The sequence below is a fragment of the Cyrtonyx montezumae genome, unplaced genomic scaffold (genome assembly GCF_038088225.1).
Source record: "Cyrtonyx montezumae isolate F1298 unplaced genomic scaffold, pur_monq_1.0 scaffold_13, whole genome shotgun sequence".
NCBI lineage: Eukaryota > Metazoa > Chordata > Aves > Galliformes > Odontophoridae > Cyrtonyx > Cyrtonyx montezumae.
In genome coordinates this window covers 17,573,002-17,589,408 of record NW_027071859.1, presented here as the reverse complement: position 1 = coordinate 17,589,408, position 16,407 = coordinate 17,573,002, and the positions used below count along the sequence as shown (strand labels likewise).

General features: G+C 35.2%; 1 protein-coding gene across 1 annotated transcript in view; it reads right to left on the bottom strand.

Moving 5' to 3' along the window:
- PXDN (peroxidasin) overlaps nucleotides 1–16,407 on the bottom strand; it is a 573,716-nt gene that overhangs the window by 450,394 nt on the left and 106,915 nt on the right. The gene's annotated exons all lie outside the window — the stretch shown is intronic.

Below are 16,407 nucleotides of genomic sequence, written 5' to 3'. Positions count from 1 at the left end.
TATTGTTCCAGCTAAACTTAGACTATGTTTCTGCATTGAGCAGAGATCTGTTTGCAGAAGAGTTTTTTGGGTTGGGTTTTTTCTTTTTTTCTTTTTTTTTTTTTTAATTTTTTTTGTATGTTGTTTTTTGAAGGCAAATACAGGTCTGATCTCAGTTATTCAGGCAAAGACCAATAACTAGTATTTAACGAAAACACAGGCTTCAATCTTTTTTTTTTTAATTTTTATTTTTTACATTTGAGGTACCCCAAGATTGTGCAATAAATACAGAGATTGTATACTGTCCCTGTTTTACATATAAAATGGAGGTTCAGTCAAAATGAGACAGTGAATTAAAAACACATTGTAAAATGCTACTAAATAATTATGACAAACAACTTGATTTTGAATAGCACACAAAGTAATTCACAGAACTTATTCCTAAACTAAATCAGCAAGATCTTTGAAGAGTTTTCCATTTGGCACCCTCATTCTCAGGTTATTCAAGGAAAATATACAAGGAATTAAGTTCCACTGATTCAATGTACAAAGCAGAACAAGACAAAAAAAAAAGTTAGCAGGAAATCCTACTTCACACACAACATTTTATACTGCCAAACTACTCTGTTTTCTTTCACATCTTGGAGATTTTAGAATAAATGATTATTTTACAATGTCAGCTGTTAAATTTCAAACTGTTCAGTCCACTCTGATGAATTCGAGTTTGAATTATATAAAATCATTCGTCAATTAAGAAGCTATCCATTAGCAGTGATTTCTGATGATTCCTGATAAATACAGGACTTACTTGCCAAACAGCTTCAATATTTCATAGAAAACATAAGATCATTTAAAATAAGTTGAATTAAGATGTTGTGGTAATTGCAGAGAAAACAAGAACAACTAATCAGGACTGAAGGAGTTACTGGCCAACTGGCAGTCTGAAAATAAGATGTCTACATTCAAACAAAGGCAGATAGTTGAGACTGCAGAATTTTGTCCAGGAAACAAGATTGAGTGAGAATTAAGTTGAAAGAAGGTAATTTGTTTGAATTACTGTGGAAAGCAAGCATTTATTACCTTATTTATTTTTTAATTACATATTTCATTTCACTGTGGCAAGCTAGAAATAGTAATAATAATTCAAAATCTCATGTAATTTCAGAGGAAAGAAGAAAGAGGGTGAGGAGGCACATTATAATCCCTACAGAAGTTGCTCCACTTCAGCACTTCTATCATGTTTTTTCTCTTTACATTTCTTTCCAGAACAATTTCTTGCTATTAAGACAGAGCATGCTGCTCATTACTTGCTTATTTTATGAGGTCATGACAAGATAGTAACAAATACTCCACAGGCTTAAGAGAAGGATATTTACAGTAGTCAACTTTATATATCCATCTTTGCTAACTTAATTAAAACGCGATTATGTCTTGAGCTAACTTATTTGAATTCTGGTGAAAACAGTTCCTTTGAGGGAGATTGAGAGCAAGGCTATTATTTCATGTGATCTCTGAATGGAATGGCAACAGGCATGGAGCAACCAACTGGAAACAAGCTGGATCCTGGGTGAAACCAATTTGACGATGTGACAATCAAGTGCCCTGGTGGCAAAGGCCAGGTGCCTCAGCATTAGGGAGAGCATTGACAGCAGTTTGAGGGAGGTGACTCTTCAACCCTACTCAGCACTAGTAAGGCTTGTCTGGAGTGCTGGGTCCAGCTCTGAATCCCTCAGGACAAAAAAGCACATCAGAGGAAATCTAGCAAATGAAGACAATGAGCACTGGATATAGGAAGAGAAACTGAGAGGGCTGGATCTATTCAGCCTGGAATAGAGAAAGCTCAGGAGAGTATTATCAAAGTACATAAAAACATTACTCCTATTTTAAACTTCTAGTTTCTTGAAATTTAAGTTACCACCACTGTCATTTCACATCAGTAAATCATTTTTAGTTATCTTAATAGCATTATGTTGTGAGAAAATTTTGAGGAAACTAAGGAATCTGATTTACACATCACCCTAGTGCTTTTGCTTAAAGTCTTTTTGTTTTGCCTGTTCACATACTACCCTTACATATAGAGCAATTCTGATGAAACATAGTAACACTATTTTAAACACATATATTCACAGGCAGAAATGCTAGTGAGAGCCAGATATCTGGCTCAAGCTTCATTTGACATTGCTCAGTACATAACTTTGCAATTCTCTGATGTGCATGCAATTCCGACTGAGAAAGAGGTTTTTCTATTAAGAATTTCCCTTGCTATCAAAAAAATGCACAAACAAGGCATGAAAATAACTAATGCTAAAAACTGAATGCAAAAGTTCTTGAGCCATAAAACAAGCCACATATAGAAAGCACATTTCACTAAGGGTCACGACAGTAATGTTACAATTGCCTGGAACAATCACACATCAGTCTCATTTTACTGCCATCTTTCATACCAGTTTTGCTGTCTCTACCCCAGACAGCTGGCTAAGTATAGGTATTGCTAACATATATGAAACCAGACGGCAGCCAATATTCTTGCATAGCTTCCAGCTCAGCTGTCATCCCGTCTGATTCTCAGTGGGCTCAAATATAATCCATTGGAGATGTTATTCCCACAGGAAGCTGGAGATCAGTTCACACAGGACTTAGTGTTTGTTTGCATATGTGTATTCACTGTAGTTAATGTCATTTTACTGACTGAACTTAAAAATTCCTCCCCCATCCTTGTACTATGTGAAACAAGATTATCCCTCAAACTATGAGACTGTTTCTGACACAACATATGCAAATGATACCATAGAATGTCTCCCACATTCATGAGAATTACTGGTTTCCGAAAATTTAACCAATCTGAACAGCTTCACATCCTACTTTGTTTGCATTACTTCTTCTAAAAAGGATGTATTTGTCACCTTTTTAAGCTCATTTTCCAGAATTACTGCAAAGTGATTGCAAACACATATTTCAAATCTCAAACAGGTCACTACTTTTTCATACAAGATGCCATTCATTAGTATTGCTGTGTCACAATATATTCCCAGGATTCATTCTGAAAAAAAATCTGAAAAAGTTTTGAATAAAAAAAAAATAGCTGTAAAAATTAAAGTGCAAATAAAAATTGTAAAAGCAGGACTCCAAGGTAGATTCTTATCTATTAATGAAAATATTACAATTTCTTCCATCATATGAAGATATGTTAATAAGACAATCAAATATATTAGTTTAATAGTTACTTCATTTATAGCTAGAATTAGAGGAGATATATGTTGGAGCATTGAGCAATGAGTGGTGAAGGACTGTTTCAAAATAACCTTCATTCTGCAAATTCATTCTGCAAAGTCAGTACAAATTTTATCCCATGAGTGTCATCTACCAGCTTCTTCTCCACTCCATATTCTATGAGATCATAGAATTTTATCCTCTCCTGTGGATTATTCCACATCTAATATGATGGACTATAATAAAGAAACTGGGATGTGTACATATGTGTTTGTTTGTATACATGTCTTAATGGAGCACAAATTATGATGGAGCTACATTAAAAAATAATAATTTAAAAAAAAATCATCATTTAGATTAATTTGAACAAAGATCAAAGAATAATCGTTTAATCCCAAACCAGTAAAATCAAAGTGAAACGTCATTGTACATCTGTTACCAGTTTCTGTTTCCACTGGCATTAGAAAGACTAAATAGTTTAGCTTTAAAGAAAAACAATAATGCAGCACTTTTTAACCAGCTGAATCCACTGGAATAAATTTATACTGATTATTTATTATGATAAAGTTGAGAGAGAATGAGGCAAAATCTTTCCTTAGAGGAGATTTGTCTAGTAATGAGTACTTCCATGGCAAAGAGAATCCTTTACTTGATGACCAAAAAAACCAAACAATAAATTACTGCAGAATATGGTAACAAGTATATATCTGTGAAGAACAGGGAATAATCGTTAGGTTATGAGGAATATACTAGAAATGTATGTTTGTGAGACTATGGAGAACAATCATGTATTCCACAAAGCTGAAGAATTATGCAAATAAGAATGAGAAAAACAGAAATCCAAATGTTGCCAGCTATAAATAAACATTGTGGTTTTTTAGCTGTCGGAATTTTGACATATGTGTGTCTCTCTCGTAGTTTCTTTGTTATATTTTTAGGTCTTGTATCTTAAGATAAAAGCATCGCTTCCTACCAAGCAAAGGCAACCAACAGACACTCACCTATATGATGTGTTAAGTGCTATCATAGAATCATAGATTGGCTTGGTTTGGAAGAGACCTTCAATATAATCTAGTTCCAGTCCACTGCCATGGGCTGGTTGCCACCCACCAGATCAGGCTACTCATGATGCAGAGTACAGCAGCCTCAGAATAGAAGTAAATCATAGGGTGAAAAACACAAATACAAGCTCATGGAAGACAATTTCTAAAAGATGAATAAGAAACTGAGTAAACCAATTTAAATAGGAAGTCTGGAAAAGGAAACATGCTTACTTTTCTTCTTAAGAGACATCTTTCTCCCAGTATTCAGTCTTTGAAATGGTGTTTCAGTGTTTGAAATTGTATACCCTCGTGTCAGTTCCCTTCAATTTCCAACCAAGCCTCTATCCAACAGGAAAACTCTTATGATATTGGAATAATAATATTCTACTTTATGGCAGCAGAGTTGTGTGCTACCTAGATTTTAAGACCTAAATTCTAGTACTCTCTGAAAAAGTGTCTTAGTCAGAACACAATATTTCTTTCAATTTATGAGTCCAGTGCTGATGTATACTTAATTTTCCAGAATACTACTGACTTGGTGGGAAAACAAAAGTTTGGTAGGTCTAATCCAAATTCTTTACTGTTTCCTGTTTTTATCTGTTTGTTGTTGTTGTTGATGCTGTTTCTTTAAATATATTAGTAAGTACAAAAAATTTAAACAGGTAGCGACTGGAAAAAAACAGACAAATATTCAGGCATGGTTTGGAGTAAAAAATTTTCCAAGGAAAGTTTCAAGTTAATATGGAAAAAAAAAAAAAGTCCTCCTTGGCAAGAAGTCAGTTAAAAAAAAAGGCCTTTAGCAGTGGAAAAGCATGATAACTCCAGAACGTAACATGAAAAAACTCTGACAAACATCCTAGTTGCATCCTTCCCAGAAAAAAAATTCCCTTCTACATAGTCACTACTGTTGCTGTGTGATAATCTCCTGCATGTCCTTGTGAAGAGCAAGTACTCCTGGTATTTTTGCTTTTGATCACTAATCTTCAGTCTCTGTGGGAGTTAGTTTTTGACTTCTTCAGAAGCTGGGTCAAGATCCAGAACAAATAGTGACAGAGAATGCTATTTTGGGTTGCATGAATTGGGTGAAAAAAATGAGTACATGTGTAAGAGAAGGGAATAGTTAAGTGAATCAATTTAATAGCAGGGAAGATTCTTTATCTGGGACACCAAACAGTACATTTTGGATCAGTACTATAGGCCCATGTTTCTTGCACCGTATCTAACCATAAGCATACATATAAAGGTAGTTGGTCCAACTTGGCAAACTTATATGTTGCTTCATTGGACAGGCCAAGGTCTGACTAGACACTAGATCAGAGCTGGCAAAAATCCTCATGGTTGTATTAGATTAATTTATGCTGACTGAAGACTTAGCAATGCATCATCCTCTAAGAAAGTAAGCCATGCAGGAGGACATGTGCTAAAATTTTTGACAGGTTTGTCTACGCTGGATCTATATTACTAAGAGAAGACTTTAGAATTCATTTTGGCAACATTTGAAATCATCAACTTACAAAACATTTGGAGCCAAGCCATTCTGGCAGCATATACTTGGAGTAGATTTGAAAGGTATTATCCATGGCAATCCTTTACAGAGAAAATGAGATTTCTTGCCAAGTCTGTGCAAAAATCTTACTCTATAGACTAGCAGAAATGTAAGGACTTTTCATTAGGTGCAAACACTATTTTAGCTATTAGATGTGAAAAGAAATTCCAGACTAGCATTATACTAAGTGTTAAGGATTGCTACTGATTGCAACTATGAATGATTACAATGATGTTATTTCTAATGTGAACTGAACCTACAACTAGAGCTGATTCCAGGATATTTTAGTACTTTATCCATCATAAAAATAATGTATAATGTCAGAGGAAGTGCTGCTTCACAAAGTGTTACTCTTCTGACATCTCTAAGCAGGAGTGACATTTTTCTGCTTAGAATATCATTTACAATGACATGTTGTAAATAACATTATCTTAATTGTGTTATTGTAAATCATAGAATTGTAACATAAACCATAACATGTCCTCTGTGGCTACAGAATATGTTACTATTAAAGTCTCAATAGCAATAATTCAGCCAACAGTTATAAACCTAAAATCAAACAGGTAAGGAGAAAAAAACACAAAAACAGATGGTCAAGCATCTGGAAATATGCAGATATCTTCATTCCCCAGCTCTCTTTAAGCTAACATATTATCAATTATCTGTTTCTTTTCACAAATGTTTAAATTGACTTAGTACTGTTTTTTTTAATATAAATTATTCTGCTTTGTCCCTATTTTAAAAAATGAGGTATCTATTCTTGAACGCTACTTCTTCAATATATGAAAAAAAAAAAGAGAAGTAAATATTTTAAATCATGTCAGGGTGGAGTTGCTCATTTGTTATTTGTTTGTTTCTAATTAACTGTGTACTGTATTCACATGTTGAGTTACTACTAATATACCATAAATATCTCTATGCAAAAATTCTGGGATTAGTAGTCAATATTGGTCGATTGGTATCAGCCTACCATCAGGTTCATTTCTTCTTTATTCCCAAACCAAACATGTTTCACTGCCAAGATTAAAATTCTATCATGGGAAGTGATTTTTATAATTAATGTAGCCCCTTATCCTTCACTGATTAGTCAGATTTTCTTAATGTCATGCACAATTTGATCAGCATAGAGAAAATGTGTTTTAAAGCTCAAATGATATTTAAAATATGTGATCCAGATCTCCAGCTGGTACAGACTTGCCTTCAGAGAAAATACTGACATTAAGAACTCTTGAAGTGTTGCTTCTGTTCTACAGTTCTCATGTCCAAGAACTCAGAAATGGCTTTCTCTGTTCATTTTCCTCCCTCTGAAAGAGTTGCATCACAGAGACAGAAAAGCCTTCACACAAGGAGGGGTATTCCTGAGTGCATCTGTTTACACAAGCAATACATCTGGTGCTCAATGTAGGTTATGCTATGTCTCAGTCGGAATTATGGAGCTTTACCTGGAGGATCTCCAAGTATTACTTCTATCTATGTTGCTACTATGCACAGTGCTGTTTTCACTTTTGGTTTCTGTTTTCACCTATTTGGTTGACTCCTTATAAGGTGTGTAGACATCATCGTCTTGTCAGGTTGGATGGGGCTTTGAGCAACCTGGTCTAGAGGGAGTTGTCCCTGCCGATAGTACTGGGGGTTGGAACTAGATGATATTAAAGGTCCCTTCCAACCCCAACCAATCTATGATTCAATGATAACATATGCCATAATATTCTCTAGGCCAGAAATGCTTGTGGATATAAAGATATCCATGACTGGACAGGAGTATGAGAGCACCATAGTAAATGGGAAAATGATAGGGAAATCTGCCTGAATTGCATTAGCAACCATATATCATAAATATTCAATGCATAGAAAGGAGTATAAAACATTTTTTACAACAAAACTAGTATAAAACATTCACTGGAAAAGCCAGGCCCACACGTATGAGTATCTTGGGCTGATATTCTGGTAAATGTCCCTCAATATTCAGTCTCATCTTTGGTTTAGTGTTCACAGGGACTACCACTCTTTCAGTCTAAGGCCAAGCACGGCTGCACTGCAAATCATTAGCTGACAGATTAGCAGAGTTCCAGAACTTTCACAAATTTTTCTTACATCCTTCTTCAATAAAGATTTCCAAGGTTAACTGTCAGATATTTGGAAGGAGCAGTAAATCTCACAGTGAGAAAGGTATTTCCCATTGTTTAGTCAAGAAAAAAAAAAAAAGAATATCCAGTTGGAATATGTGAGAGGGAAAGAGAAGTTGTGCTTTGAATTCTAAGCCCTTTTTGAGACTTATCATGTTGACACGTTGCTCTAAAAAACATTTGCAAAGAATTAATATGTGAATAGGAGCTAGCTAGCAACCCAGCAGACATTATGGAGTGAATTACAGATTGCACTCTGAGACTTTCCAGGACACAGTTAGACAGATATATATATATATTAAAAGTACGTATCTATTAGTGTAATTACCATTCACCTGGTTATGATTACAGCTCATTATTATTTTACATTTTATTCTGAATATTTTTGATTTTTCTAAATATCTAAATGAAGTTCCATCAGGATTATTTTTTGGCCACTCAGTTCTTGCACTTCCAAACTGGATTACTTATGGTATTTTCTTATTGCACACTAGAATCAGTCAGATGCGCCTACAATTTTTGCATTCTTTCAGCATCTTGATATTTATGGGGTAGGCTCTGATATTTACTTTGAACAGAAAAAAACAACATTAATTATGCTGGTCTGCTTGTTCTGTAGAAGAGCATAAAATGCAACCAAAAAATGTAGGTAGTACCATTTTTAGACGAGATAATAATGTAATTAAAATGGAAAAAAATCGCAAGGATTCTGAATCCTCCACAGAGAAAAGAAAAACAATACACAAAACAAAAAATAATAATGAAAATAAACCGAAGCACAACATGAAAATATGTATTTTTTTTGTGTACATCCCTTGCTTCCTCATCTAACACATAGGATGTAATTTCCTATTCTCTTCCAGCTCTGATGGAGCTGTCACAGTGTTCTTCTTTTTGTCTTCATTAGGAAAATTTCCCAGAGAGCATTTAACTTTCTTCCCTCTAAATAATTTCAAATTTTATATTACCAGTGATCCCTGCCCTAGGTTAGGCCTCACCTGGACTATTGTGTCCAGTTCTGGGCTCCCTGGTACATAAAAGACAGGGATCTCCTCAAAAGAATCCAGCAGAAGGCTACGAAGATGATGAAGAATGTGGAACACCACTCTTACAAGGAAAGGCTGAGAGACCTGGATGTGTTCAGCCTTGAAAAAAGAAGACTCAGAGGGGATCCGATCCACATCTATAAATATCTAAGGAGCAGGAGGCAAAAGGATGAGACTGGGCTCTTCTCAGCAGTGTGTGGCAATAGGACAAGGGGAAATGGCCACAAACTGAAGTGCAGGAAGTTCTGCACAAATGTGCGTGGGAACTTCTTCACAGTGCAGTGACGGAGCAGTGGCACAGCTGCACAGAGAGGTGGTGGAGTCTCCTTCTCTGGAGACGTTCCAGACCCTCCTGGACACCTACCTGTGCTGCCTGGGCTAGGGAGCTGCTTTGGCAGGGGGTTGGACTAGATGATATCCAGAGGTCCATTCCAACCCCTACAATTCTGTGATTCTGTGATCCATGTTATTTGAACTTAGGTAATATCTATGGTGATAGACAGTGTTCATGTTCATACTCACCTTACTATTATTATTTGTTGCAATGAGTTGCCAAAATGGTGAATATCAAATTGTGAATTAGATTTCATTCAAATTCCTTTCTGTACAGTCAACTATAACTTATATGTACAAAAAAAAATTTCTTCATCTCAAAAAAAAAAAAAAAATTATATATTATGTGACAGTACAATTGTTATGAAGTCAATAGAGAATACAGAAATTTTACTGTAATGGCAACAGGGATGAGCTCTATATCAAATATTAAGCAAGTCCAAATAATTAAGCAGGTAAATTCAGCTTCCCTAAATATGTAAACTGGAAATAAGAGAAATTTTCTTCCTAAACTCAATCTCATGGTAAATATCAGTGGAACATCAACTTTAATCTAGGCTCATTTCTTCATTTCCTGCAACCAACAACTGTGGCTTGGGGATGAAATGAAGTCAGTCACTCAATGAAATCAAGCTAATCAATTATTGGAATGTTAAAATTAATGCTCTATAATATACATAGGAAATATTGTTTGTAAACGTAACTCTTCACCAGAAATAAGCTTAGAAGTTTAAATATCTGTGCCTTAGAAGATAAAGATCAAGCTTGAGTATTATTTGTGTTTTGAAACTTTACTCTGTAAAACAAGGTGAGCAGTTCTGTAAATGTCTGCCTAATGACTAAGGAAAAATACACTCTATGAGCAAAACAATAGGAATTACATGTTAGTAAAAATGTGATGTGGCCAGCACTTAACTATCCTTGGAATTTCAGAATATGTTACACAGCAGGTCTCTCATTCGGTGATTATATTTTTAATAAAGTCAAATCTCATTTCGAGAGATAAAGAGTAAGTGGTCATATCAGTAAAAATACTGATAGTCTAAGAGCAAATAATTAATTTTATTACTCTTGCTACATTAAGCATAATAAAGTCCAAGACAGAAAAGTAGGTAATAAGTACTTTGAAAGGAGACATTTCCCAAAGCTGGAATTATGAGCTGTCAGAGATAATTAAAGCAGGGAAATCATATGATAATTGGGAATAAATTATGAGCTTCTTGCTCTACAAACAAAAAATTGTTAAAAAAAATGCACAATCCTATAAACAAGAAGGAAATCTAGCTTAAAAAAAAAAAGATTAAGCACATAAAAATTAATGCTGTACTGGTCTATCATTCTATTGAAAGGATTCATCCATTATATGATGTTGAAAATTTAAAAAGAGATGGTCCATAATTGTTTGAACTTGGAAAGTAGAACTATAATGCTTCAGAATGGTCAGGCACAAAGCCATCAGAGTGATAGTTCAGAGCCGTCTTTCCCAGTGGTGCCTCAGTTGGAATCTATGAAGCTCTAGAGTTTTGTGACAATAACAAGACACTCTACTTGGGAAGAGCTGTCTCAAAAGCTGTTGAGCACATCAATAAAACAATTGCACCTGTACTGATTGTGGTGATAGTTCTAAATGTATTATTTGTTTCAAAATTTTTAGATTAAATAAAATCAAGCAGCATTTTTTTTCAGTGATCTGTCCAGAAAAAAAACCAAAAACATTTCTAAGTACTTTCATATTTCCCTTTATCCATCATCTTCTTTCATTTGTGTTATTTTTCACCTCTCAATACACTGCTCATCCATTGCAAGTCATGTCTCAGGTGTCAATCAGACTGTCTAAAGCAAAAAGCTTTGGGCTATATCCATGTTAACAGATTGAGCAGTGCCAAAGAACATTCCTGGGCACTGGAAGCTGAACATGTTGAATTATGAAAACATTTTCTGGCATTGTTTTAATCTGGGCCAACAATTTCTCTATCAAACAACTTCCAGGTATGGAATATAAGTGCAGGACAGGGGCTGGTCTTAAGGAATAGTCACCCAAAGTGATTCCCGTCCTGTGCCACTTGACCTTAATGCTGAAGGACAGTCTCAGGCAGAAAAATTCTTAATAATGCAAACTTTTGTTTCAGGCCAAATAAAGACAAATTTAGAATTAATGTTTTAGATACTGAATCAATGTCCTCTCATAATTTTGACCAAGAATTTTAGCTGTTCCTTGGGCAAAACCACTGTATTTGACTATTTTGAACTTATTATTTGTTTTTAATTATCCTGTTAGCTTAGTACCATTTTCTGTCTACCTTTCATATCAGGATACTGAAAACATATATTTCCTGAAGACAGTTTAATTAGACTTAGCATATTCTTCTAGTAAAAACTTAAGTTTAGTTCAGACTGGGTCTTGAGTTTTTTCAGTCATTTTAATCTTTTTTTTCAATCATTATTATTCTACTGATTTTGTCAGATATGATCACTGAAAAATCTATCAAATTCCTAAAGGAGAGCATGGTAAAACCTTTAAATATGTCTGTTTCAGTATTATCTTTCAAACTTAAAATGCTGTTAACTGTTGTTGTTTTCTTGATGATGGTTCCTTTTTAATGACAGTAGTGCAGATATGAAATGACCATTTCAGGAATAGCGGCACAGCCTACCTGAATAACACTTCAAATATATTTGTGAAGCTAAGGTTTGTCTGTCTATAACTGAAGTTGAAATCTGTCTGCCTAAGTTCCTTGCTTAGTGATTGGAGAGACTGTCCCACACCAGTAAAGAACATTTCTGCCCAGCAACAGCTCCATCTGCAGCTCCATCCTCAAAGCCCGCCTGCCCCATGAGGCAGTAATTCACAAGTCTACGCCTGCCTTTAAAAGTACACAGAAGAACAAGAATGTGTTCTGGCCTGTGTTGTTTTTTGATAAGTCCATGCAATGGTATTAAGTGGACACTTATCTTTGGTTTAACAGATTAAGGACTGGAGGGCTTAAGCACAAAAGAAGAAATCAGAGTTCTTTGGTCAGTCTTGATCAAAAGAGAAACCTTTAAACACACAGACATGGAGTAGCTAGGAAGAAGCTCCTGGCCTACCAATCTTTGCTGGGGGAAAAATGCTGAACACAAGAAGTACACCAGAATTTGTGCTGGAGCTCATGGCAGAGCTAATTGTGTTGGCACCACTATCCTACTCTGCTGCTCAAGTAGTTAGGTGAGACAAAGCAGAGAGAGAGATCTGGTGACTGCTTGCAGGGTAGTTTCATTTACTTTAATACCAGGCTAAAATAAAAGGAATAAAATAAAATAAAACTAAAATAAAGCTAAAATAAAACTAAAATAAAAATAAAATAAAATTTTCCTACTGGGAAATTGATTTTGAAATGCTAATTTATCTGAGCACTGGACACTCAGTAACAATTAGACACATGTTCCTTACTCTTTTCCACACAATGCAGCTTGTATACTTAAGGTGCAGTAGGCTTTGGGTGAAATGAGTAAAGTAAATTTTCCTCCACACTCATAAACTGAAGAAACATCCAGAGAGGAAAGTTCAATATCTATGCACTGAAACTTGCTCATCTCACTCTCATAATTAACACTTTAACAACAAAGTTTTCTTACATTAAAAAAGTGCTATTGATGTCTGTTGAAACAGAAACAAATCTCTGTAGAACAGGTATTCTGTACGTGAATGTAAACTACTTCAAAATTGCCACGTAAACTTGCAAGGTAAATTAAAATATGCCAAATTAATATTGATTCCTGGAACTTTAGGACATCTTGAAGCTGAAACTGATAAAATTCCTCTATGAAACTTAGAGGAGGTTATGATCTTAAATTCTAATCTGTGAGAGAAGAGGGACCTTAGGACTACAACTGTGCTACAAGGATAAAATTGTGGAGGAGCTGCCTTTGGCACTGAGGCAAACTGGCATGAAGCAGTCCATATCATTAATAACAAATGGCCTTACTCCTACAAAGCAGTGTAGCTTCATCCAAACTGCTTTTCTGGAATTATTCTAGCACTTTAGGTTACTGCTATAAATGTCTAAGGTGGAATGGATGTCATCGATAATCATCACAATTCCATCTCTGAAATAAACTTCAGCAAAATTTTGTATTTTACCAGCTGGTTTACTTCTGTTCTCCATGCTACTGATATTTTTGATGAGTTGAGCCCATTCTCCTAGACTGGTACAAAGAGTATACGACCAATATTGTTTGGGAAAAAGATTTATATTACAGACTAACCTTTCTTTCCCTGTGTTTCTTCTACAGAAGCTGGGATCTTAACACACATACAATTCTCTTCTACTTCAGATCTCCATTTGCAGCTGTTATTGCTATATGTGGGAGTTGGATATGGAGATAAAAACAAGCTATTTCCTTTGGGGACTGATATTAATACTTCTGTTTAACAACACTGTCAGCACATTTGCTCCAATGCTTTTGAATTGTGCTAAGCAGAGATATCCAGATCTTACTTTCTTCCCACATGCTGCTTTTTCTTTTGTCCACCATGAAATTTGTTGACTTGAATTTACTCTGTCATGTGAGATATTCTTGTATTTTTAAAGGCTACATTTTGACAAGATTCAGACATATTACCGAAGCCAAATCACTTAGTTGCTTCCCAAAAAGTACTGGATGTTTGTATGAACAGTGAAATTAACCGGAGGTCAGGAAACATTCAGAGAAGTTTTCTTTGATATATAATTCCTCAGGTTTTAAGACATGAACCAGCACCTAAGTGCTGAAGGAGAACAAACCTCCTGTAAGCAGTATGGGCCACAGCAGCCTCCTACCCACTTGCCTACATAATACACACTGCTTACTGCTGTCTTCCATCATATGTGTTCATACAAATGAATAAACATGAAAAAAAAGGTGAGAAACAAGTTTATGTATGCATCCAAGTCAGGAAAAAGCTCATTCATTCAATACGGGAAAATAAAGAAGCCCCAAAAAGTCATGCAAACTTTACAAGTCAAACAACAGCAGGTGATTTTTGACATCCAAGTGATGAAATAAAAATTTAAATAGCAAGATATCCATCCTGTCTGTAAGTTATACATCTAATATTTAGAAACATTTTTAGTACTTTCCTCAGAACTCACTATTTCCTCAGTTCTGTAAATATTATTCTTTGTATTTTTTTCTGTTGAACAGACTGCGCTAATTCATAGGATCTGATGTGATTCCGATTGCAACAGAGTCTGAGTGTTGTAATCCCCACTTACAACACTATCCAATACAAAACTTTCAGTGTTCAATTTAATATGCATAAAAAATTAAGTTTTTGAGGTGGGAGAAAATTCAGCCTTTTACTTGAATGAGAAAGAGAAAAAAAATGAATGGAAATTTTAACTTAAAATATAAATAAATGTGAAGGAAAGTAATAAATCCCCTTTGGGCATGGATTTAATCATGTGTGATCATCCAAAACTTACAGAAAATCCACTGAATCTCAAATAGTAAAAAATTCCTGGAAAACTAGAATTCTAGTGTATGTTCTCACAGAGATCTTACAGCAAAGCAGATTGGACTCATGCAGATGATTAATGACAATGAACTGCCAAGAGAATCTACATCAACATGATCCAAAAATGCAAGCAGAAAGGATAGCAGAGCTACAAAACAGGCTGTGAAAAAGTCTGAAGGAAGGGAGAAATGAATAAGGAGCCAGAAAATTAGCTGTCAGGCTGCAGAAAACAAGACAGGAAAAGGAGTAGCTCAACAGGAGACAGAACGTTCAAGGGCTCAAGCTGTCATAATAGTACAGCTGGAACAGAAGAACCTTTTCCTATGGTGTCTGTTTCTTCATATTTCTATTTTATGCTGGGGTCTTGGGAATAAAAAAGAGACTCCATTTGTGTCTTCTCTTTTCTTTGTTCAGAATTTTACTGGAATATAGGAACTCAGACGGTGTAAAAGCATCTAAGTCAAAGAAATTAGAAGCTAGTTCAGCTGACCATGTTTTGTCTGAGAGTAAATATGGACAGTGTTCACCAATTCTAAATATCTATTAAAACTGAGAGCAATTAAAACAATAGGCCTTCTAACAGGAAACAGGAAAAACTGTCCAAAGCTTTGAACCCTGTTCTGGCAGGAACATATTTTGTTCCTAGTTCTGCAAGTGAACTGCTGCTCTTTCTCCATCTCTGTCAAGTTTTTCAGTTAATGGTTGACAATAATAAGGTGTCATATAACAAATAAATATACTGTAAGTTTTATAAGTACCCTTGATTTAAAAAGAACATTTACTTTAATTAAAAGTTTTGGAATTAAGTACTTTTCAGTTGTTGACATGGACTTTTGTATTTTTCTCATTAAAAATGTAAATAGCTTCAGTTACTGATACCTCCTACCTTCTTGTTTGTCTCCTGTCCCTCTGTGTCTTAATTAAGTCATGGGAAATAAATATTAAAGAAATGGAAAATTAACATTGGTTTGGTTTGAGAACACGCATGTTGTTTAGAAGGTATTTCTGGAGGACACCCTATCTAACACCCTTCTGAGAGCTGCGTGATTTTCCAAGCCAAATCATTTTGCCTGAGTCTTGACTTCTGACCATCTTAAGAATGAACATCCCACAGCCTTTCAGGGCAACTGCTATGGTGCTTAATGACTGCCATAATGAAAATTTTATACTCAAATCCAGCTGCCTTCTTCCAGTGAGTGTATCTAAAGGGAGTTTAAACCTCTCCCTCTTACTCAGTTGAAAATCACAATTAGAAATCTATCCTTTTCCTATTCTTCACTGGAATGAACACGTCCAACACTGTAGCCTCTTATCATTTATGTGCAACTTTCTACCTTAGGTGTAGATGTGTACATGATTTTCGTCATGTAGTGTCCATGCGCTGTAAGCATGCAAAGGTGACTCAGACAACGAGACTCCCAAGTCCTTTATTACCAAGCTGTTCAGTTTCCAGTCTATACCATTGCCCAGTTCTGTCCTGTCAAAAGAGAAGTATTTGTTTTTGACTTTACTGAGCTTTGGGAGTCCAATTGTTCCATTTTTTTCCAGGTCAGTATATAGCATATTGGCCACTTGCCTTATGAATTTGGTGAATCTGTACTATTATCCAGGTTGTTGCTGAAGACAATTAACAGCACTCACCTTGTTA